The 25517-nt window shown below is 34.5% G+C and overlaps 1 long non-coding RNA gene across 3 annotated transcripts in view; it reads left to right on the top strand.

The window, feature by feature from the left end:
• LOC144291079 (uncharacterized) overlaps window positions 1-25517 on the top strand; it is a 53863-nt gene that overhangs the window by 13025 nt on the left and 15321 nt on the right. The window contains exons 4-7 of one of the 3 annotated variants that reach the window (XR_013358483.1): window positions 13196-13269; window positions 13741-13974; window positions 19783-19958; window positions 22520-22666. This is a non-coding gene — a long non-coding RNA (uncharacterized LOC144291079). Of the gene's footprint in view, window positions 1-312; window positions 952-13195; window positions 13270-13740; window positions 13975-19782; window positions 19959-22519; window positions 22667-25517 lie in introns of those variants that run through there. The other 2 variants (XR_013358482.1, XR_013358484.1) reach the window with 2 other exon arrangements.

Here is a 25517-nt window from a genome sequence, read left to right as displayed (position 1 = left end):
CCAAAATTCTACTAACCAGAAGAAAATTTATAAAATTATTCAGTGGCAAGCATGTGTCATTTTCCATGAAAAAGAAAGAATAAATAAGTAGGTAGGAGCAAGATCCCATAAGGTGGAGCCTAGAACCAATGAACTACTTTGAAGCCTTGCAGGGTAAGAAACTCCCTCACCTTTGCTTGATTATATTTCAGAACTTCAGTGAAGACTGACTCTTTTGCTTTTATTTTATCTGGAATATAGAAAGCTTTTATCCTACATCTATTCTATCATTGAATGTTGGGTTTATTGAGGACAGTCATCTCGTTTTTTTAGCTTCCAGGTCATAGATAAGGAAATTTTTCTGCAGGAGATGAACTTAATGGATTACATTCAGAAGCCTCATCTGTATCTGTATCAGACATATGTGATGAGATCCTGAACAATAAATAGATGCTGATATGGTATGAAATTTTCAGGAAACTTGGAAAGGAGTGAATGTATTCTGCAGGTATGAGAGATGTGAATCACTGGGGATATGAGGGAGCACTACAGAAGAAATGCCCTAAGGTTATACCCAATGGGTGTTGATTTGCTCCACTTGAGTATGGTTGGCTCTGTGACTCACTTCTTAACCTTAACAAGGCACTAGGATGAATCTCGCATGATTATGTTACCCTAAATAAGACTCCAATTTAGCCATCCAGACCCTTGAAGAAGCAAAGTTGCATGAAGTAGAGAGGATCACATGGCAGGGAACTCTGGACCACCTCTATATACAGAGGATCCCAGCTCTGTAGCTGCAAGGAACTGAATTTTGTCAATAACCATGAAAACTGGGAAGAGGACCCTGAGCCACAGACAAAATTTCAGCCCCACCTCACACCTTGGTTACAGCCTGATGCGACCTTGATCAAATGACCCAGCTAACCCATGCCCAGATTCCTGATCCACAGAAAATGTGGGATAATAAATACGTCTAAAGTCACTAGTTTTGTGGCAATTTTTATACAGTGATAGAAAAATAATGCAATACTTACTCTGACTTAGGCAATATAATAAGGGATTTAGATCAAGTAGATGGCCACCAAAGTAGAATTTGGCTTTAAAATTCATGATTTTGATGATGTGACATTAACGATAGTGTTCAGTACAAGGTAAAGTAATAGGTTATCTTTTAAATACATTGGATTTCAGGATATATTTTCAGTCTGTATTAGCACAAGGAAATTCAGCAATAACAAGATAGAGATATGCCAGTTGAGTCCCATATCAATTGTAGATTAATACAAAATACATTTGTGTCTTTAATTTGCATTTGGTACATGGAAGCTAAAAGGATCATAAGCTAATCAAATCACAGCCTGAAGACATTTTCATGAGTACAGGTTAAGTGTGTATCACTCCCTGAGCTCAATGCAGGCACTTTCACAAAAATAGGGTATTTTTATGCTATTCCAATGATTGGCAATGAGTGTAAAATCAAGATAGAAATGCCCTAATTTAAAAAGTATGCTTGTAAATTATTATACTGTCATTTCTTGAAACATTTTACCTGATTTCCTAGATATCACCATGATTCTTTCTTCATGGTAAGCAATTGCTTCTGTAAAGTAACCCCGATAACCAGTCAGAATTCTATATATTGACAAAATAAAATCAACTTTATAAGAAAAAAAATATGTAAGAAAAGTGAGGATTTGTAACTTTATAAAATTTTAAAAAATAGTATTCTTGCAAATTATCTGAGTACATACATACTGTACTTGTTTGATTTTATTACATAGAATAAACTTTATGTAAATAATTATATTAATATGGAATATATTAATTTATATGGTATATACTTATATATAGGCATTTCTGTATAAAATATATTGACAATCTAAAGATATTATGATGCTATAAAGTAAAACAAGAAAAGTATTTAATATGATGTTAAATGACTTAAAAAAATCTTGCAGCAGTAATATTCAGATATAATTAGACCTTTTTTAAAGGTTTTTTTCTTTTTTTTAAGATTTTTAAAAAAAAATTGTTTATGAGAGACACAGAGAAGCAGAGACTCAGGCAGAGGGAGAAGCAGGCTCATCACAGGAAGCCTGATGCGGGACTGGATCCCTGGACCCCGGAATCATGCCCTGAGCTGAAGGCAGACGCTCAACTGTTGAGCCACCCAGGTGTCCCTAGACTTTTCTTATTATTCTTCCAAGGATTAATGGAAGCAGAATACATGAAATGATACCATGAAAAACTCTGGTGTTTTGAGCATGCCTCCTTAATTCTAGTAATGGGCAGTAACAGAATGCATGCGTAATTTTAGAAGTATTTTAGATCACATGCTGAACATATCTAAAAAGTGGAACCAATAGTTAGGAACTTAAGTCTCCATGGATTCTAATCTAAATTCCCGCTTTCTAAGTAGAATTTAAGCTCTATGCTATCTTCCATTGGAATAGGAACTGCATGTCTGAAGGACAGATGCTGTACCAGAAGTTTTAAAGATACAGTGGATACTATTTTTATGGATAAAAAATTTAAAAATCAAAATAGAGATAATTATACAGACTTCACCTACCATAACATTAAGAAATTTCCAGGCTTCCTAATTAAAAAAATAAAATAAAGTAACTAACTAACTAACTAAATAAATACCTCTAAAAATAAAATACATATAAGCATTTTAGGAAAGAGAATTCAAAAGAATTGAAGAAATGGAAATTTTTAGAGCAATATAATTGTAAGTAACTTGAAAATTACTATTAATATACTTACTTTTAGAGGGAATCTTGTCTACTACTAAGATTTAAAATTACTTGCAGTCCAAACCTTATGCACTTAGTATATTTTTCAGTGGTTACCATATGATGGATATTTATTCAAAATTTGCTGAATGCTCAACTAATCTTTTTTGTTTTGTTTTATTTTCTTTATGCTACATTTAATTATATTTCTTTGTAATACAACCAGGATGATTTTGTTCTGTAGGGGACATTTGGCAATGTCTGCAGACAGTTTTGAATGCTATAACTGCGCAGGCGCTATTGTCACTGAATGGAGACCAAGAATATTGCTAAGCATTTTACAATGCACAGGATTGTCCTTTACCATAAAATGTATCTGGTGCAAAACACTGTAGTGCCATGGTTAGAAAACTCTGCTTTAAAGAAAGCAAGGTGTGAAATTATTTAATTGCCTGTAAGAGAGAGGTAGAATTGGTGCAAAACACCTATTAGAAGATTGTAAAGGAGCATTTAGTTTATCAAAAATTCTTTTCTTGAATTAGACAGACAATTTCATATCAATACTGCTTGATTTCCTCAACTATTCCTGAACCTGTTCTGCTCTAGATATAACATTTCAAAGGAAGGTTAAATGTAAAGATGATGAAAATGGAGAACACATTGGCAAATCTTCTAATTCTAGAATGACAAAACAGTTCTGATTGCCCTGATGAGAGATTAATTGAAATTGATTTGGGTAGAAAAATAAGATAATTTATTGATATGAATATGGTAATATGAATAATTTGGTATTCACAGCAATAATTTGAGTACTGTGGCTTTTATGCTGGAAGTTTCCCATTAGAATGTGAATCTAAAATTTTAAATGACTTATAATGTAGTAGGAACTCATGACTACATGACACAGATAAACTATTCTAAGGAGTCTTTTTAGGAATTCCAAATAAAATTAGACTCAGCAGGATCAAAGCTAAAGATTTGATTAGAAATATAAATAGCCCAACACAAATTCCTTTGATTTTTAAATTGTTACAGAGTATTACACATCCGTGAAACACTTCTATTTAGTTATACTCACGGTACATAAAAGAAATCCCAATATTAGTATGCTTCAGTCATCCAAGGACAGAATTCAAAACACAGATTTGAACAGCCATTTCTTATCTCTGTCATCTCTTATTTTAAAAAGGGAACATTAAGCTGATTTTAATATTTTATTTGAAACATACTTTGCTGTAATTTGAATATTAAGATGAGTTTTGCCACTCGTAACTTTATCCTCAGTTCTTTTTTTTTTTTTAATTTTTTATTGGTGTTCAATTTACTAACATACAGAATAACCCCCAGTGCCCATCACCCATTCACTCCCACCCCCCGCCCTCCTCAAAATCCTAGAGAAGAACACAGGCAACACCCTTTTTGAACTCGGCCACAGTAACTTCTTGCAAGATATATCCTCAGTTCTTAGCACAGTGCCTGGCACATAGTGAGTGCTCAAATAAATGAAGATAATCATAATCATTCTGTATGAAGATTATAAAGACTTTTTATCAGCAAATTAGTGACTACTTTCCACTTAACATATTTAGTTTCTTTTAATTTTTATTTTTTAAAAATTTATTCATTTTAACCTTAGCAGTGATTAATCGTGTGTGTGTGCTTTCCTTCTTACTTTAGAGTAGGCCAAAGGAGGCATCTTGTTGCCTCTCTGGCTCATTTATTTCATATTGGTTTGCTAGATGTACAAGTATACCAAACTATAATAAACAGATACCAAACATTCTGCTTCAGAATTAAATGTGCATTGTGAAATTATTTATTTTATATGATTTTTCAAAAGGTTTTATTTATTTATCCATGAGAGACAGAGAGAGAGAGGCAGAGACACAGAGAGAGAAAAAAGCAGGCTCCATGCAGGGAAGCCCGACGCAAGACTCGATCCTGGAACTCTAGGATCACACCCTGAGCAAGGGCAGACACTCAACTGCTGAGTCACCCAGGTGTCCCATTTTATATGATTTTTAGAATGCTTGCCATGTTTCTAATCCTCATAAGTATGAATACAAGTAGGATAGTTCTGTATCAAAATGGGGCTCATTGTTATAGAAAATGTCTGTGTTTCAAGTACTATTTCAAACATAATACTTCATTGTATGTTTCTTGGGACCAAATAACCAAATCAAAAGTTAAATCTACCCTAACACCTGTGAAGACAACATGAGTGATTAAACTTTGGCCTGACAGGCTGCTCTAGACAGGAAAACTGGAGAAAAAAAAATATTATGATTACCATCATACCTTTTACTATAGACACACATACACACACATGTGATAAATGAGTATGGGATAAAGTGGCTGAGTTGATATAGTGTCATAGGCAGAAGGTTTATAAATTTTTTTTGCTTTTATCTCCTCAAGTTTGAGAGAGAAAACACAATAAGACCTTGCTCCTTTCCTACTTCCCAATTCAGGAAGGAACTGAGATCATTAGGACTTCATTTGAAGAAAATAATAGATTCTAGATTCTAGATTCAGAAAACTCACTGATATGTGTTTCTAACATCCAACTGGAAGGGGAAAATAACCAGCTACGGGTCACTGCAATTGGGAGTTTGGAGCATTCCAATGACATGGCACTCAGTAGATACTTTGTAAATCACAGGGGCCCAGTGAAAAGACAAGAGATTAACTTTGTATGTCGTGATATATCAAAGGGGAGACGGTTCATAGTATTATAGCATCAGAGCTGAGAATGAACTGGCACAATTCAGCCACAGCCAAGAATGATATAAGAGATGTACATCAAAAATGTTCTGTCACTGGTAAGGCTGGGATCTCTGTGAAATTTTTTGGAACCAAAGACACCAGGTGAGATGGAGTGGTTAATTTTAAATGCATCAGACATGGTTCCCCTTTTGATCTTGTCCTCTCATAGAGAGTCCATATAGAGGCGATGGAGGGAGGGATTTCTTTGTAATCCAATACCTAAGAGGAAACTGAAATTAGTGCTAATAGGAAAGAACATTGGGTGATTATATTTGTACTATCCCCACACCCCAATGTTAAGCAAACTATTTTCTATACCCCTTATTTATGTTATGAAAGCTCTTGGAAGCATTTCAACACTTTAAAACTAAGGGATAAAACTACATTAATATAAACTTACATAAACATGACATTAAAATCAGCTAAAATCTGTAGATGCTTTAACAGTCCTACAATAGATTAGAATATGGATGTGTAAATGAAAATGGATTAAAAATCACAATAAAAGAGATAGTTGAAAAGGTAGCTGCTCTCTTTAAATCAGCCGCAATGACTTGAAATCTGCAAGCAGCTACTTAGAAGAAACTTTTTCTGTATAGAAAAAAGTGAAACTAAAGAAGAGATATGAAAAGAGAGAAGCCTCTTTTGAACTGGCCTGGGCTGTGGGCCAGTAAGAAGGCAGTTTAAGGGAATTTCTAGGCAAAAGACCCAGGCAAAGAGAAACAACCCTTATTAAGAGTGTCAGGTGGCTTTAAGGAATGCAGATTGACCTTGAACTGTAGCAGGTACACCTGGGAAGAATGCCAGAATGGACTTTGTTTCATCAGTGGCCAGCGCAGCAAAAGGATGGTGTTAACTTCAACTGGGGTTAGATACAAAGGTGAACTCAGGATCAGCGTGTGTAGTAGAGTCAAGTTGAAAAGTGTAACATGATCATGCATTTTTAAGTGTTATGTCCCTCCCAAGGTAGCAGAAGAGTTTTGCTCTCTAACCTAAGTGTTTTGCCAGAAACATTGCCAACGAAAGATTAAATAAAATAGAGAAAAGCCCTAGTTTTATTTTTGGATGAGAGGCACAAGCTCCTGGGCAAATACTGGACAAGTACTAGGGCTGGAATAACAGCAACCTTACTTGACTGTTTCTAATGTTTCAGACACTGTGCGAGGTAAATTACATGTATTATCTTATTTAATCATAGCTCTAGGATAGGTTGAATTTCTATGTGACCTATGAAGGAAATAAGACTTAAAACAATGAAGTATTAGAAGAAGACCTCAAATATTTTTAATAACAGAGATAGGATTAAAAATAAGGTGCATCTCTTTCCAGAGTCTGTGTTCTTAAATTCTGTACCACGTTGTACATTGGTGAACCATGTGGTTTGTGAATCAGTCAGGTTGCTTTGATACAAAAACCACCAAGGGGCCAGAAGCACACAAGTGTGAAAACATTTAGTCTATTGGTAGAGCTAGAATCTCCGCTTGACCCAAAAGTTCTAAATATAGAGAATTTGCAGAATAAAAATAAACCTGAAATAAATATTACGTTAGACTTAAGAGAAAAAGAAGCAAACTAAAAATCACTAACAAAGCCTTACAAGCATAGTATTTAAAATTTGATTTTTAAAGTACTCAATTAGTACTGTGCAAGTGAAAATATATGAAGTGTAGACTACTGTACTGGAAAGGAAATGTTTAGCAAAACACTTCACACCATTCCCTCCCTTTACTGGGTGACATTTCCTTGGACAGAAAGACAGCATGTAACCCCCTCAAATCATCTTGTAAACATGCTGAAGTCAGACCTCCCTGTGCGTTGTCCCCAGGTCTTGATTTACAAAGATGACCGAGTGGCCATAGACAGAGTTCGATTCTACTGAAAGAAAAGTTTAATGATACTTACAGTTCCCATAGAAATGGGAGCCATGGCTCACCACACAAAGTCAAAGGAGGAACACCAGATTTTGGGAAGGAAGTCGAAGCAGGGGTGAGGGAAGCACAAAGACCTGACCTTTCTTGGGGTTTCTATAAGAAAGACAAAGGCCAGCTAAATAGTTTAGGGTTGGGTACTTTGAATATCAGCTGACTTTAGGTTATGGGTGTGCTACTCCTCTCTAGGTGCCTAGAATCTGGCCCTGGGATGATTAAAGCTCAAGGATTTTACCTCCTGAGCTCTATAAACCAGATAGAGGAGGTGTGGATCTGGATTGCTTAGTTTGCACATCAAAGGTGTTCTCCAGGTTGTATTCTTTACTATCTCTAAGAATAGGCTAACTCTGAAGGGACAGTCTCTTCCCCACCCCAGAAAGTTTTTTTTTTTTTTTTTTTTTTTTTAGATGTCAAAATATCATAGTACACAGAAAATAAAAAATATATATACAATATACTAGACAAATGAACTAATCGCATTTTCTGGCAGGAGAATCCTTATCTAAGACATGCTTTTAGCAGGATATATTTATCTGTCTACAGTTGCCTATGTGGGGGCCAGCAAACTATGACCTATGAGTTAAAATGTTTTTACCTTTTTTAAGTGTTGTAAAAATAGAATACAAAAATTAACAGAGACTATGTGTGGCCCACAAAGTCTGCAACATTTACTGTCTGGCCCTTTGCAGAAAAAAAAAAAAAAAAAAAAAAACAACCCTTGATTTACCATAATCAAGCAGCAAATCTATGGATTTATGGGGAAAAATAAATTTGCTAGAAACACTGATATTAGAAAGAAAGACTTCCGTTACATTAGGGAGGTACAAAACACTTAAAAATTCATGATAGGGAGATGTAAAGGAGTCTCTGAACCTGTTGAGTGACTTTTTCATTCCAGTTCATGGGACACACCCCGGCCCCACTGCTGCCTTAATGCCCTCTCTCTGTGGAGCCATCAGCCTTCAGCTTCCAGAGAGGTGGAGCTAGATCTTCCCAGCTCTGTTTGGGGTTTGATGCACTGGAACTGTATATGGGTTGGTGGTGGGAATTGATCCCTGTCCCTCATCCATTGAGACATAAGGACTTGATGTTCCTGAGTCAACCCTCCTGTCAGACGTGCCATCTGACCAATGGTCTTCCTCCTTTCTCATGCGTTCTCCACCCTCTCTTGTGTTTCCTTGGGGACAGTTGTTTTGTGGCTGTCTACAAATGCCCTTTGTGACTAATACCATGCAAAACATCTTGTATTTCCTAGGGCTTCCAGGGAAGACAGTTGCCAATTTCACAAAAGTATCATCTGTCGCTCTTCTTGTGTAGGCATAGAATTCCACATCTTACAAAACCTAACTGGTATGATTTTATGCTGTAATAAAATGACTTATAACAATACTTATTCTCTCTCAGGATCTTACAGTTTCAAGTCAGTGGATCATGAAGGACAAATCTTTAAATTTCTTATGTCCGTAGCACAATGCTAATAAATTTCACTTTTCTGAAAAAAAAAAAAAAATACACTTTTCAACTTGACTCAATTAACTACACACAATGATCAAGGGTTTCAAGTTCTAGTTATTGAATTTATCTATGGTTTTATGTGGAAAATGTCATCTAAGCAATGCATATATCAGAATATAAATGAAGATAATTCATGACCCAAACAACTCCCTTCTGTACAACTGATGTGATCAGAACTGGAGCTTAGTTATCTTTTATGTTAATGGGGGCCCAGAGAATGCCCTAATGTGTCAAGGAAAGATTTGAGTTGCTGCTTTTATGGTCTTATACCTCCCTGCGCTTTATCAGTAATCACAATTTGTTGTATTCTTGATATTGTTGGTAAAGTTTACTGGGTAACAACCTTGATTTTCTAAATCTCTAATGACCTCTCTGGTCAAACACAGTTCATATTCAATAATTTTCATGCATGAAAATGTAACGATGTGATTTTTTTTGAGACGTTAAAGAATAAGAAATGAAAACAGCAAACCTGAACATTTAGGATTATGTTATGGACTGAATATGGAAACCTCAAATTAGTTTGAAGCCTTCATCCCAATTATGAGAGTATTTGGAGGTAGGTAGGACCTTTGGGTGGTATTAGGTTGAGACGAGGTCATGAGAATGAGGCCCTCATGATGAGACTAATATCTTTACAAAAAGAGACACCAGAGAGTATGCTTTTTATCTCTCTCTCCAACCTGTGAGGGCAGAGAGAAGTGGTAGCCTGCTGGAAGCCAGAAAGAGCCTTCTCATCAGAACCCAAACACTCTGGCACTCTAATCTCAGACTTCCAGACTCTAGAACCGTGAGAAAATAAATTTCTGGTGTTTAAACCATCTAGTGTATAGAAAATGGTGACTCTGCTAAGATGTGTATGCTGGTGCAGAGGCAGGGATAATGTGTGATGATCATGTTGAGTAGAACAGCATCTACCAAGTGAACACTGAACAAATGAAGATGGATGCTGTCCACATTATAATAATTGGTATTATTTTTCCTCTGACTTCACCTGGTAGGTGGAAGGTAGAGCATCATTGTTGATGTCAATATAAGAGGTGGTGAGCCATCAGCCATCAGAATGAGATGTGATAGTCCTTTTGTGTCCTCCCTGATGCTGATGATAATTCTTGGGAAAAAAAAAATGGTGTCCTGTAACTGTCATGTATGTTAAGCTGCCTATAATTTTCCTGAAATAATACTGAAGGATTCTTAATATTGACTGGCATATTCCTGCTATATTTCATAATTTTCCTTTTTTTAAGATTTTATTTATCTATTCATGAGAGACATAGAAAGAAAGGCAGAGAAATAGAAAGAGGGAGATGCAGGCTCCCTGCAGGGAGCCTGATATGGAACTCAATCCTAGGAGCCTAGGATCATGCCCTGAGCTGAAGGCAGACATACAAACCCTGAGCCACCCAGGCGTTCCAATATATTTCATCATTTTCTATAAATGTAATCTCAAAAGTTTCTTTGCCTCATTGTTAATTAATGTTTTAGTTCAGCCCTCAAGTCATCAACTTCTTTTTTGAAAATGTTGATGAAACGATCACAATACATTATTCTATCCACTTACTTGAAAGTGCTTTTCAACTTTATAAATGACTAGATTTATTCAAACACTATTTATACCGCTATCACCAAAATTCTTTAAATTGTCCATATTTGGCTTTTTTTCATCGTTCTCTTTAAATGTAATGGTGCAAAGATGACTACTTAATGCCTGGCAATATTCTCTCTCTTTCAGATCCATACCATAGTAATGCAGAATCTGAACAATATAATCCATAAATATGTGATTTTGAAACCTGATATTAGATGTTGGAGAATGCACAAGGTGGAGGTGGTAATTTCCAGCCAAATGTGCAAATCATTCCTCAGGGGGCCAGATGCATTGTGTATGACCAGTGACATTGCAATCTGCAATCTTTTCTTTCCTAGGGTGCCAACTGCCCTCCAGAATGAGACACTGTGGCATTGATGTAGAGGCATAACTGCTGTCATAGTTTTTTGTTTTGTTTTGTTTGTTTGACCACCAGAACAGAAATATGCATTTTTGGAATGGCAATATCATTTCCCTTTTATTTATTTACATATTTAATCTTGGTGCACATGTAGTAATACATGAGTAGGATGATATAATTTTACAGCAAAAGATACATGTTTTTCTTAAATTCATTTCAAGATCATTTTCTTTCTCTTTGGGTAAAATATTCAGTATTTTTTAGAGCTATGCTACGTAATTGTTTGTTTGTACCACAATGGAGTTTCAAGTGTTCAGATGATTAAATGAATTGTCCCTTGAGGAATAGAAAAACTGAAGCACTGTTGTGCTGCTTCATTAGACTCCTAACCAAATAGTGAAGGAAAAGTAATTTGAAACAAACCATAAAAGGTTACCTTATTAAAACTACCCAAGTCAACTTAAGACAAATGAATGCAATATAAAAAATTAATTATCTGTAGCATTTTTCATCATTGAATATGCTTAGAATTGTAAAGCCTGCTTATTAAAATAATTTCGATTCTCATTGGATACTTGTTTATATTTGAGTTGGTAGTCCTAGACTTAATTTTAGTTTTTAATTGTTTTTTTTTTTTAAATCTATTTAAAGTTCAGTAGGCAAAGTCCTATTTTCACATTTTCAATATACATTTACTGAGAACTACTGTCAGCCAGGAAATTAGGCCTGATAATAATATCAAAAGCTGATATTAATGAAGCATTTAGTATTTTCTAAGTCCTGTTGAAATATGTTACAGGTACTAACTCATTCCCTTGTTCCAACATGTAGAGGTAAATGCTATTATAACCACATTTTAACCATAAAGAAACTGACTATCAGAGAAGTTAAATTACTTGTTCAAGGGCACAGTGAGAAATTAGCACAGACAAGGCTCAATCAAATGCATGCATGTTAGAACTTTGCTCTTAAGCAGTGAATGGAACACACTTATTAAAAGCTGGCTGCAAAATAACACATTACCCAAAATATATAGTGCCCTGAGGCCTCAGAACAATCAGCTCTGGTAGAGAGGCTTCCAGAAACGTAATAATTGAGTAGGATGAATAAGAAGGAGTTTGCCAGAGAACTAAAGAAACTAAGAGATTCAAGACAAATGCAAGGCCATAGGACACAAGTGAGCAAGAATAGGAAAGGTCAAAGACTGTGTGAGGAGAGTGGTATGACTGGTGCTGAAGATGTGTGTCGGAGAAAGCCGGAAGATCAGCTAACCATTTGTGTGATGACATAGTTGTGATAATCTGCATAACGTTTACTCATCTACTAAATTTTAAGTGCCCTGAAGGCAGGGAATATTTCTGTATCATTTACTCTATTCCCATCAGCTATCTCAATGCCTCCTGCTTCTCAATAAACACATACATGAGTGATGTAGATACAGTTGAGTGGATGAATTGAAGTCAGATTCTGTAGGTCTAAGAAGATTCTTTGTGTGTTTATGAAGGAAAGGGACAAGATTGCTTTTTGTTTGTTTCTTAGAAACATAACTCAAGGGGAGTTTCAAAGGAGTCTTTAAAGTAGTCCCTCTGGGCAGTCCAGGTGGCTCAGCGGTTTGGCACGGCCTACAGCCCAGGGCATGATCCTGGAGACTCGGGATCGAGTCCCACATCGGGCTTCCTGCATGGAGCCTGCTTGTCCCTCTGCCTGTCTCTGTTTCTCTCTCTGTGTGTCTCTCATGAATAAATAAATAAAATCTCTAAAAAAAAAAAAAAATGAAGTAGTCCCTCATGGAGATAAATTATCATTTATATATGTTTCCACAGTATTGTTATTGCTGACTAATTCATGAAAAGTCTCTATTTCCTCCTCTGTCAAATGAGGGGATGAGATCATCAGGTCACGGGTCATGTAGTACATATTAGAGCCTGAGAACATGGTCTTACTGTGTTGATATTTATACATAACAGACAAAACTTGCAACGCAGAGCATCTAAGGCTAGAATCTGGGATGCACAGCGTTGAAGCAAAGGTCATTTATGATAAAAAACACAAAAGCAACTTCAGAGTGGTTATACCTGGCTTATCCCCAGGTTGGGATAAGGGAGAAGATGGCGTTTGAACTTTGGGTAAGTTTTAGAAAAGAAGTGATGCTTATTCTGAGGAAAGTATCACTAAATGATTCGAAAATAGAATTCATATCCTGAGCAATAAGGTCTCCTTAGTACAGCAATTTACTGATACATTGCATAAAAATCTTGTTTTGTAAAACTGGCAAACTTACTCCATCCCAACTCCCAATGTCTTTTTATAACAATAGCTAAGGAAACAAGGGCTTCTGGAAGGTAAGAGAGAAACCATGGCGGGAGATGAATTCCAAATGGCTCCAACTACGTGAGTTCTAAGGTCATGCTTTTTATGATTCAAAACATGAATTGTTTTCCAAAAAGAAATGCCTCTTTATTAAAATAACAATTGAAAATGGTTCATTCTTCTCTTTTAAATATATATAAATATATATATTAATTTATAATAACGAGCAAAACTGAAAATAATATTAATTCTAGGGGAGTAATTTGTATTGTATAGAATACCTGCTCTTAAAAAAAAAAAAAAAAAAAAAGAATACCTGCCCTTACACTCACAGGCAACCTGTAAACAGGTGGGTCCTGTATTTCTTTTCTCATTGTATAAAAGATTCAACTGAAGGGAGCAGTAGCTTTTAAGTAATTTGCCGCAAGTTACAAAATCACAACAAATATTAGAACTAAATACTAAATTTAATGTAAATGCCTCTCAAAGGACTAGAATCTCATTTTCTCTCTGTTAACTCTGACTTTAGCTTCTCCTCATTACATATTTTAGATGTTGGTATTCTCCTGGAGTTATGATACATACTTGGAGTGTGAAACCTTTGGCACTGCTCACAGAACCAGCAGCTGGAGTTCTTCTGGCTTGATTTATCTCAACAGCTGCTTGCAGAATTACTGAAGCCAGATTCCTTTCTCTCTCTACTTTGCTCTTCTTGGGAACTGTTGATGTCATGTTATCTTTTCTATAAAAGCTGTTATGCATCTTTCCATAAATAATGCACTCATGGTAAGGCTTCAACTTAACTTTTCCTTAAACTTCTTTGTTTCTTCTCCTTCCCTTCCCCAGTGACACCTAGTGGTGTTTTGTTATTTACCTCTGTTTTGTTTTCCAAGAAGATATCTTCACCTTGGTGATAGAGATTGTTATTACTTCCCAGTATTTCTCATTAGTGTATTTAGCACTCCATTAGTTTCTTACTTGAAGTGAATAAAATGATTTCTTTTGCTCTTATTTTTTTTCCTTTTATAAGCTTGTACTAGTAAATTGCAGAGGCCATATTTTCTCCACAATCTCTCATCATATATTTTGAACAACAGACCAAACAATTCTTTTAGAGACCATCGCACACATAGCAAATGAGATGTATGTATTATAATGGTGGCATAGATAAGCTGTTGTGAGAATTCACTTGAGTAGGGGATAACGTGGGCCTGGAGTGAGCACGGAAGACATGGAAAGGTCGCATCTTAGATCAGCCTTGAATAAAATTATGGTTGTGCTGTTCATCAAGAGCATACTGGGGTGGATAACTGTTAAAGAGTCTGAAAAATTAATATGATTTTGATCCCCAAGATCTGAGTAATCTTTGATAGAGTGCTATGATGCATTAAATACACAGTAAGTATTTGTTGATTAATTGAATCTAGCAACACAGTTTGATTTAGTTCTCTTTTGATGAAGTAGAAAATGTAATTTTTGTATAGGAAATGATTCAGAACCCTGCTAAGGATCAGAGAAGTGAAGATAAGAATAAGTCATCTTTTAAACAAAAGATTATATGGGGTTCCTGGCAGACACAATCAGTTGGACCTCTGACTCTTGGCTTCAGCTCACCTTATGATCTCAGGGTTGTGAGACTGAGCTCCATGTTGAGCTCTGAGCTTAGCGCAGTCTGTTTGGAATTCTCTCTCCCTCTGCCCTTTCTGCTCATGCTCACTCTCTAAAATCAATAAATAAATCTGCTAAAAAATAAATAAAACAAAAAATTATTAAAAAGCAACAACTACTAACCAGGATATACTATATCCAGAAATGCTTCTCCTTCAGGAATGATTCATAATAAATAACTGTTTGTCATTGTTTACTATTTGCCAGATATTGTGCCAACCTATTCACATACATTTTCTCATATATGCTTATAACAAACTTGCATGGTCCCACCAAATACTCTAATTTTCAAATAAAGAAAAGCAGGTGTAGTGAGGCATAGTGAGGCATACATATACATATGTATATCACAGACATACATATGTGATCTTTGCCAGAAATGTATCCAACTTTCTCTTTTAATCCCAGAAATAATATACTTTAAAGAAAGTAATTTCTGGAATATAATCAAAACAACAGCAATCGTATGATTTTCAGTTTTGTTCCTGCTCACCTGAAAAGAAGCAATTGTAGCCTGTGTTAGGTTGAGGAAAAACTGGAGATTGGTAAATAAATTCTTACTAGTATTTGTCAAGACCAGTGGAGAAGAGCTTTGTCCTGATCCTAGAAAACCTGGCCAAGATTTGCAAATGAGAATATCCATATTTTGTTCAGGAGCATAAAATAATCTGTTAATCTATGAATCTAATCTTTATTTCCTTTACATATTCTCACCAGTGAAAACCTTGCTTAATAGATTGGTCTCTTTTGTAAATTTATCTTTAAATTCTATTCATAGGTGCTGTCAATTATATTTTCATGCCATATGTTAAATTTTGATTTTAGTGGTAAAGGCAGTCATATTTCTACCTGCCTATTTTTTGCCATCTAAAATTTAGTTTCTTGAGATCTTGAAATCTTTTTGGTCTGCCAGCTAACTACATGTTTAGAAAGAGCTGTGAAGACACCATTTGTTTTTTTGGGGGGTCGGGGGGTTGGTACCTATTGACTACTTCAGCCCACAAAGATACCATTTCTTAAACTCCTTTTAGCTATTCGAGATGTTAAATATTTCATATATATAACAATTATGTATCCCAGCAATGAATTCCAAAAGTGTCATTATTATTGCTCAGTATTTTTTATTGTAAGTTAAACTACAATAGATCTCCATAAACATTCTTAACTGCTAACTGCAGATATCACAACTTTTTAAAATTTAACCTGAGTTAAGTTGAACATCTATCTTTTCATCTTATTTTTTAAAATAAATATATTCATGAATTATTTTATTTTTGCAAATCTTATTGGTGCTATTTATATCAACCTAGGTATTAAAATTAAGAAGAGATTTTTTCATTGCTTATCAAATAGTATGCTATTATAATGGGCTTTATATGGTTATTTGTTGATACAATAATGTTTTGTAACCAACGACCACAAAACACATATGCTTAAAACAATAAGTTTTTTTAAGCTTATTCTTTTAAGCTCACACATTTATGGGTTGACTGGGAGATTACCTGGTCTCAGAGGGCCTAGAGATATCCAGGTGCACATCTGTGATTAGCAGTCACTCACCTAAAGAAACCAATAATTGTTTTGTTTTGTTTTGTTTTGTTGTTTTGTTTTCTTGGCTGGACTTTCACTTGTTTGGGGCCTCAATGAAGACACCTCAGCTCTTCCCCAGTTTGTCTCCTATTGTCTAGAAGGCTAGCTTTCATTTACTTGTTCTCCAAGTGAAGTCAGAGAAGCAAGATAAAGCACATAAGAACACAAGATCCCTGGACCCCTAGTTTGGAAATGGAATATTGTCAACTGTTCCATACTCTCCTGACCATAGCAAATCACAAAGCCAGCCCAACTTCACAGTTTCAGAAGAGAAGATCCAATTCTTTCACAACTACAATATTATGAAAGCCTGATGTTCAGAAGAGCAAAGAGTATTTCTATAAGCAGAAGTGAGCACCATTTTAAGGCCAGGCTATAGTGGGCATCCATGAAAACAAACTCTTTTTTTGTACTATAATCATGCTTAAAACACAAGATTTTAGACTCCGTGCAGATGTGGTATAGGACAGAACAGCCCTTTCCTGAAGGGGTTGAGGAGGCCAGCCTTTCTTCCTCTGGAGAAAATGGCCTGAGCTGTGCTATGGGGCAGGCCAACTGATGTGTATAGTAGCAGGGCATCACTTTTGATCTTTTGTTGTTTCTATTAAACTTGAACTGAGATTTAAAAAAAAAAAAATTGCTACAGGGAAGGATGTAGAATACAGGATATTTTTGTAATTTTTTTTGTTTTTACTAATTTTGGTAGGTATTCTCTGAATACTAATCATTGAAGAAAAAAACTTATTTCTGAGAATCTTTATAATTCTATGTGTGTATCTGTTTTGTTTATTTCTAGTCTAGTTTTTATTATTTCCTTTCTATGGTTTTCTGGAGTTATTTTAGTAATAGTTAACTAATTAACAATTTTGATGCCTAGTACTTAATTTGTTGCTATTTTTCTTTTCTTATATATAAGTATGTTTAAATTCTCATACAGTAACAAGTTAGCATCATCTCATAAGTTTGGAGAAACAATAATTTTAAAATATTTGATTATAAATATTTTTTTCTAATTTTAAGTGTGGTTCTTATCTGATAAAAATTATTTATTAGTGTATTCTAAATTTCAAATATGTGTTTGTAAAAAATCTAACTTTTAGATAGTGTTTTCTCATATAGTGGCATTCTGTCCAGAGAAATTACATTGAGTCACAACATAGATGATTCTCACAAACATATGTGGAACAAAGTCAGAAAGCACAAAAGAGGGATCCCTGGGTGGCGCAGCGGTTTGGCGCCTGCCTTTGGCCCAGGGCGCGATCCTGGAGACCCGGGATCGAATCCCACGTCGGGCTCCTGGTGCATGGAGCCTGCTTCTCCCTCTGCCTATGTCTCTGCCTCTCTCTCGCTCTGTGTGACTATCATAAATAAATTAAAAAAAAAAAAAAAGAAAGCACAAAAGAACACATATCTATGTTTCCATTTATATAAAGTTCAAAAACGAAAAATTATCCTTCATGTTTTGGAAATATGTAATGACAAGGTGGTGGCATAAGGGGGTTATGAGAATGCTGGTAATTTGTTTTTCTTGATCTAGGGTCTAGTGACAAGGCTGTTGGTAATTTATGAAAATTCATCAAGCTGTATATATTTATGATTTATGCACATTTTTATATTTTTACCACACTTTACCAGACTTTACCAGACTTTCAAGTCTACTATTTGGGAAGCCTTGCAATCAAGTAGTCCAAAAGCTGCTTAGCAGGTGCTAGGTGGACTCATCACATTTGCACAAATTTAGTCACTGGGAATACAACCATACCAAATGATTTTACAGTTTGTAACTTCTGGAATAACAGGCAACTTGAACTTCATGCTTTCATTAATCTTTCTTGTCCCCTAAGCTCTGTAGGGATGATTCAAAATGGGCCGTGGTGAATTCTGAGCACACAGCTAACTGGTGTCCAGCTTTGAAACCCTGAGATTAGAAAACCCTGGATTTCATAATGTGCCGCTAAGAAATTTACCCAAATTTTGTTCCAAAGAAGACATGGTATTTGTTACTCTATAACATAAGAAAATATCTGATAGCAAAGTACTACCTTGTTATATTTCCTTATACAAATATTTTTAAACCAGCCACAGAAATATGAGGGATTCATGCAGAATTGTCTCTCATAGGCAACTGAATGCATCTATAATACAAAAAGAACTAGTCTAGCATCTAGAGGAGGGCATGTGAAAAATCAGGAGCCATTCCTTCCAACAACTCTTCTATAAGTAAATAAAGAAACTCAGTGAACTTCAGCCCAAATTGCTGATTCACATATGGTGACCAAATAGTACAGTAAGCTTTTTGTATGATTTGTTGCCCAATATTAGGTAATTGAAACAAAGATGTTAAGATTCATAAAAGATATATTTCAAAGCACAGCTGGCTACTTTTCAAAATAGTCATGGATTATTTGTGCAAAATAATTATCGATAATCTCATTCTTCTTCTAGGACAATTTTTATAAAAATATTTTCCAGAAGCTATCTGGTATACCATTCTACTCAATAGTGCTTTATTATCAGTGGTTAAGTTATAACTAAAGAAAAACATATTTATAGATATCACTATTTTTTTTTCACCAAGATTTTGAGCCACTAAGAATATAACTACCAAGCCAATGCAAATGCATATTCATAGCATCTGTATTTATTTGATATGGACCTGATGAGTTCAACTGTAAGTTTTTCTTTTGGTTCATGGCAGAATGAAGTGGAACATTTGGAAATTTGTTATTTTGGAGATTGTTCTTTCATTTGTTCAACAATCATGAATTGTTCACAGTTAAGTCTTCCTCTGTCCCCCTGTGATCTATGGTTCATCTTTCATTGCACTGCCTCCGTTGCTCTGCACCTACTATGTTAAGCCTACTTACTATTCCAGAGTGGCATAAGGTTGTTACTTTTCACCAAAATGTTCCTTTTTCAAATACCTGTGTACCAAGTTTCCTTTTATCTTTCAACTCTTTGGTCAAATATCATTGTATCAGATCCTCACTCCTTGACTACCCAGTCTAATCCCCATCACTCCCTATTATAATTTCATTCTTCTTTCTGTAATATTTTATCACCATTAATAGACAACTTTAAAAAAATATTGTGTTTGTTTTTCTTTATTAGCTGTCTCTTTTTTTCTGAAAATAAGCTTCAAAAAGCATGGGTTTTTGTTTGTTCACTGTAATTCTCTTAGTGTTTGAATCAGTTTCTAGTACAAAGCAGGTGTTCAAAAATGGTTGTTAAAAAATGAATACGTGAATTAATGGAGTATAATCAGCCTCAGTTATTTGAAAAATAAACCCAATACCATAGTAGCTATAATAAAATTTTATTTGTTGCATTTGCTAGGGGTTCCTGTTTATGTCTTCTCACTTCAGGAGCTGGTGGATCCTGAACCATCATAAACATTGCTGCCAATGTAGCAAGGAAATGAGGGTTAAGCAAACCACACACTCATTCTTAAACTCTCTTACTCAGAAATGATAAAGAGAAAATCCAGTCATATTTCAATGGCTTGGCCACAGGTAGGTAAATTTTATCTACCATTTGCCAAAAGAAAAGAGGTTGTTATAATGGCAGAGATAGTATTTGTATATGGTGGTTGGGGAACACCTCTCCTCGAGAGTAACCTTTGAGCTGAACTCTTATTTATTACTGGAGGCTGACAGCTCTCATATCCTAAGACATGATTGAGATCCCAGTTGTATGGGATCTGTCAAAAATGAATAGAGTTATCCTCACCTTTTAGTGTTGCTGCATTAAATAAGATAATTCACTGAAAAAAAAAGATAATTCATACAGAGCACTTAGCAACTGGAAATTAATAATGGAAATTGGTCTGAAAATTAGTAATTGTTCAAAAATGGTATCCATTATTAATATTATTATCACTACCATTTGAAATCATTTTGAATTACATGGAATGGTAAGTCTTTCGTAAAACACTGAAATATGAAAGCGTATCTAGAAGGGAGTTAGATCAATGCTAAGTGGATTTTGTCATAAAAATGGCCATCCATGGTAGTAGGATAGTCATTCAGAGGTAAGTTTTGAATCATGTTTGCTTGAATAAGTGGCTACACACTGATTGACATGTAAGGTAAGTAGCTCTTGAAACCAGGGCAATGATGGGATGTATTGAAGCAAGCAATATTTTGAAGACCAGGCAAAAGAGACCTGCCAGAAATACAGAGACAAATTCTATTCAGAATTTATGTTTTAATTTTTTTTTTATTTATTCATGATAGTCACACACACACACAGAGAGAGAGAGGCAGAGACATAGGCAGAGGGAGAAGCAGGCTCCATGCACCGGTAGCCCGACGTGGGATTCGATCCCGGGTCTCCAGGATCGCGCCCTGGGCCAAAGGCAGGCGCCAAACTGCTGCGCCACCCAGGGATCCCCAGAATTTATGTTTTAGAACCCACCTACTACTAGCAGTTGCCTGAGGTATTAGTAGGGATATGTTGTTCACTGGGCACCTGAGTGGCTCAGTCAGTTTAAGTGTCTGATTCTTGATTCCAGGTCAGGTCATGATCTCAGAGTCATGAGATTAAGCCCTGCCTTTGGCTCCATGCTGAGTGTGGAGTCTGCTCAAGACTCTCTCTCTCTTTCTCTCTGTCCCTTCTTCTCACTTGTGCATTCTCTCTCTCTAATTAAAAAAAAAGGTGTGTGTGTGTGTGTATAATATGCTAAAGTAATCAAGTTATCTTTGGTTACTTTGAGGTAGACAACAGATTTTACAAAGATGATCATGTGTGGGTATGTGCTGTAAAATAGAATGCTTTAAAAAGATTAAAATGATAATATAAATAACTGTATAATACCAAGGTGTTGACTTTAACAACAAGGAGGAGAAACATTGGTACTAGATTACAGGAGGAAATTACAAGAGGAGAACCTTGAAATCATAGATTGGAGGAAATTTTTTTTTTTTTAGGAAATTTTGATAAGATGCCTTTACAGTAGAGAGAGGCAATGATGAATTTGCATATAAAAATAAATAAGAGAAAACTATAACATTCTATGCCTCCAATATTGTTTTAAGCTCAATAATCAAAGTTTAAAGTAATTAGGCATATTTGTTAAACACATAGTACTTATTAATAGAATAATTAACATATATTTCCACAGTAAGGTAAGAGTGTATATCTTAATACTTGATTTATTATGCAAAGGCATTATGCTGTTTAACTCATTGTTGAAAATCATGAACAGTACCACAATTTAAGTCATAAAGTAACTGGAAAGCCTACTTGAAGTTATGCTGTACAAAGAAGAGTTAAAAAGAGAGGAATAAGATCCAATATGGTTGCTTATAATCATATGTACTAATTAGTGTTTCACTGACACTGATTATTAAGGAGCACAGTGTGACTTACATTTCCATTTTGATTTAACACATTTTATCTAGGTGTTTAGTTGTTCATGGGTATGAGAACTTATTTTACCATTCACTGAGATCTCAGTTGTAACTCTGATATTTCTGACTTATCTGAGCTTTTCCCACCTCAAGTTTTAGAAAAAAATAAATTACCATTCCTCAAGGCACTAAATTACTTTTAGTATTACAATTTCTAGTCCTTTGTCTCTCCTTGATCCTCTGACATTTTTTTCATGTCTCCTCTTGTAGTGCACTTAAGCAGAGCTATTTTGATTAAATAACTCCCCAGAGAACTGAGATTATAATACAATAGTCTTCCAAACAGGTTATTCTTGAGTACATATTGCCATTATGCAGTGCAGATATAAAATCAGTATTTCATAAATGCATGTTTCTATGAAATCTGCCAAGTAGATGAATATCTCTTTCATTGTTCCTGACATCATTGAATTATAAATAATAAAGTGAAGCTCAAATTGTTTATTTGCAATGGAACAGCTCTGAGAAAAATCTCAGTTATCAATGATATGGTAACCTCTAGGAAAGACAGTAACTTTAAAATTACAATGAACATGATCTGAAATAATTTCCCTTAAATTGGGCAATTGCTCAGAATTGCCATAAATCAATTCTCCAAGTTCAATAGAGTTAAAATGAGTGGTGAGTACATTCTCATTCAATTCATTTTTTTTTTTTTTTAGATTCAATCTACTTCAGTGTTTTGGAGTTAAGATGGCATAAGATTGGTAAAAGTAATTACTAATTAGCACAATTTCACAGGAACAGAGCATTTCACAATTAGTCAAATAATTTACTCTTCTGAGTAAGAATTGGTTTATACCTTTTAGAAACAGCTCTCAGAAAAAGTACTGTTCCTTCTTTATGTCAAAAGATTACTACCATCATGCACTTGGAAAATTTCAAATTTTAAAGTAAAACATGAGATGATTTAATTGACTCTTTAGAACTCTATTTTTTAAATAAGATAAAGCCAGAGATAGATTTTTTATCAGGGTGGTTAACTATTAATCTCTTCTCACTTTTTATGTAGTTTGACTTTTAATAAAGACCACTGTATGCTAAATCTTTAGCACATAACAAACCTATGAAGCTTGATATCAGTATTAAAATCCCCATTTCATATAGTTATCTTACTCCACTGGCTTCAGAAACAGTAAAAAATTCTTGAAAGATTAAAAAGTAAGCAAAATCACAATGTTTTGGTTATGGAAGAAAAATAAGTTCTGGATATTTGATGTACAACTATGTGGCTATAATTAACAATGGTTTATGGTATGCATGAAATTTGCTGAGATAATAGATCTTAAGTATTATTACATACACAGACACACAAAGAAAAAGAAAAATAGTAACTATGTGAGATGATGGACATGTTAATTAGCTTTATAGTGGCAAATGTTTCACAGTGTATAGGTATATCAAATCATCAAGTTGTACACCGTACTGTTATATTTTAAAATATATGCATATTTTAAAAGATTTATGTATTTATTTATTCATGAGAGACACAGGGAGAAAGGCAGAGACATAGGCAGAGGGAGAAGCAGACTCCCTATGGGAACCTAATATGGGACTTGATCCCAGGACCCCAGGAACATGACCTGAGCTAAACCATTGAGCCACCAGGTGCCCCAATATATGCAATTTTTAATCATCATTTATCCACGAAGCTGATAAAAAATTTATATGCAAAGAAAACTGTAAATCAGTGACAAAGTATAAAAAAATACTTCTTTAAGGAACAAATCACTTAGAAACTGTTTTGTGTTGTATATATTCTCAAAGTGATTTATTTTGGAAAACAAAAATCAGAATGTCCTTTCTAGTTGATTAATTAGAACACAATCTGGCTGTTAATTTTGAGAGATTTTATATACTTTGATAAGAGGTTAGAAACTTAGATTAGTTTTATATCTCTTTCTTGTATTAGGGCTAAGAAAACAAAATAAAGAGAATGATAGCAGAATTGTAGAGTAGTGAAAGGAAATAAAAAGTCCTTTTTGTTATTTAGCCAGTTAAGCTAAAAGTAAAATTTGGAGGTTTATTCCACTTGCTATTTTCTTACTTAAAATTAATAGGTTAATTGTGGTTGGGTATCTACCTAATTTTTTGCATGAAAATATATACTTCCTAATAATGCATTCCCAAATTTTTGTCAATTTTGGAAGGGCACAAGAATTTTCCTGTTGAAAAATATGCCAGGTACATTTAACTAAAAATGTTTGAAATGTAAACTTGGTTTCTAGAATTTCCTGAGCTGTGATTATACATTAACAATGAATAAGATCAATAGTAAGGAGGAGAAAGTAGTTGCTTCAAGGATAAAATTCTTTTTTTGAAAAAAAAATTAAAGCAAAAGACTACTGTATCCTGATTCATCTCCACTGACAGACACCAATGTACCTGACTTTCACCAATCCTTCATCATTTTACCTGCAATCCTACAGCTATTACTGTCTCTTCTGACTTGACCAAACAAGAACACTGAAAAAGAACATTTACTGTATATCTAAATTAATGAAACCAGGGATGGAAAAAGAAGCACTGTGCCACTTGAGATATTTTTGCTCTCATAAAAGATAGAGGTGCTCTTGAGGTCAAGAGCTCTTTGGTTATAACTTCCAAGCATTCTAGCAATAAGAAAAAAATTCTGTATTTTACTGTATTTCTTAAAATTCTTCTTTTCTCCTTTCTTTCTTTCTCTTTTTTTTTCTTTCTTTATTTTTACTATTTGTAGCACTCTTGAAATATAATAGACACAAAAAATCAACTCTCACTTTTTTCTTGGCTGAATATAAAAATTCTGAATATTTTCACATCTATCTTTAATCATTGATCATTTTGCTCTCAGTCTTGGCAAAATGGTTACTGAAAATTTTGTACATAACAGCATGTTTTAAGTATATTTTACTCTTTTAATTTTACTTTAAAATGCTCTTTCTCTTTCTCATCAATTTATTTCATACTAACTGAAATACGAAAGAAAAAAAAGTTTATAGAATGACATTAAAATTTATATACATTTCATATATTTATCATTTGACATTCCCACTGTTTCATTGTTAAGTGTTTTTTTTTTTAAGATTTTATTAATTTATTCACGATAGACATAGAGAGAGAGGCAGAGACACAGGCAGAGGGAGAAGCGGGCTTCATGCAGGGAGCCTGAGGTGGGCCTCGATCCCAAGACTTCAGGATCGCGTCCTGGACCAAAGGAAGGCGCTAAACCGCTAAGCCACCCAGGGATCCCCTTGTTTCACGTTAAGTTTATGTTACCTTTAATCTTAGCTAAATAGCATCTAATACATTGTGTTTTCCTTATAAAATATAATATCACCGATTTTATGGCATTATTATTTTAATATACTAATATTGCAAATCCTATGCATTTAAAATTGTAGAATATTTATCCCAAAGCTGTTCAAGATTTTTATCTATTTGGGTTTTTAAAAATTGAGCCTTCAAATATTATTTTGAATAAATGAAGTTAAAAGTGAAAATCAAGGTCAGAAATAGAACCTAAAATTACTAAAATTTACTCAGGTATCCATGGCTCTAAATAAATTTGGGATTGAGAAGTCATCTTTTAGGGAAAAGAATTTGAGGATGTTTAATATGCTTAAGAATATCATTTTGATACTGATACTGTTAATAGTTGTTTTTTTTCCCTCTCTAGTC

This window comes from Canis aureus, chromosome 2, assembly GCF_053574225.1.
Source record: "Canis aureus isolate CA01 chromosome 2, VMU_Caureus_v.1.0, whole genome shotgun sequence".
Taxonomy (NCBI): Eukaryota; Metazoa; Chordata; class Mammalia; order Carnivora; family Canidae; genus Canis; species Canis aureus.
Note: the sequence above shows the minus strand (reverse complement) of the source record. Positions and strands in the feature narration are given on the sequence as shown.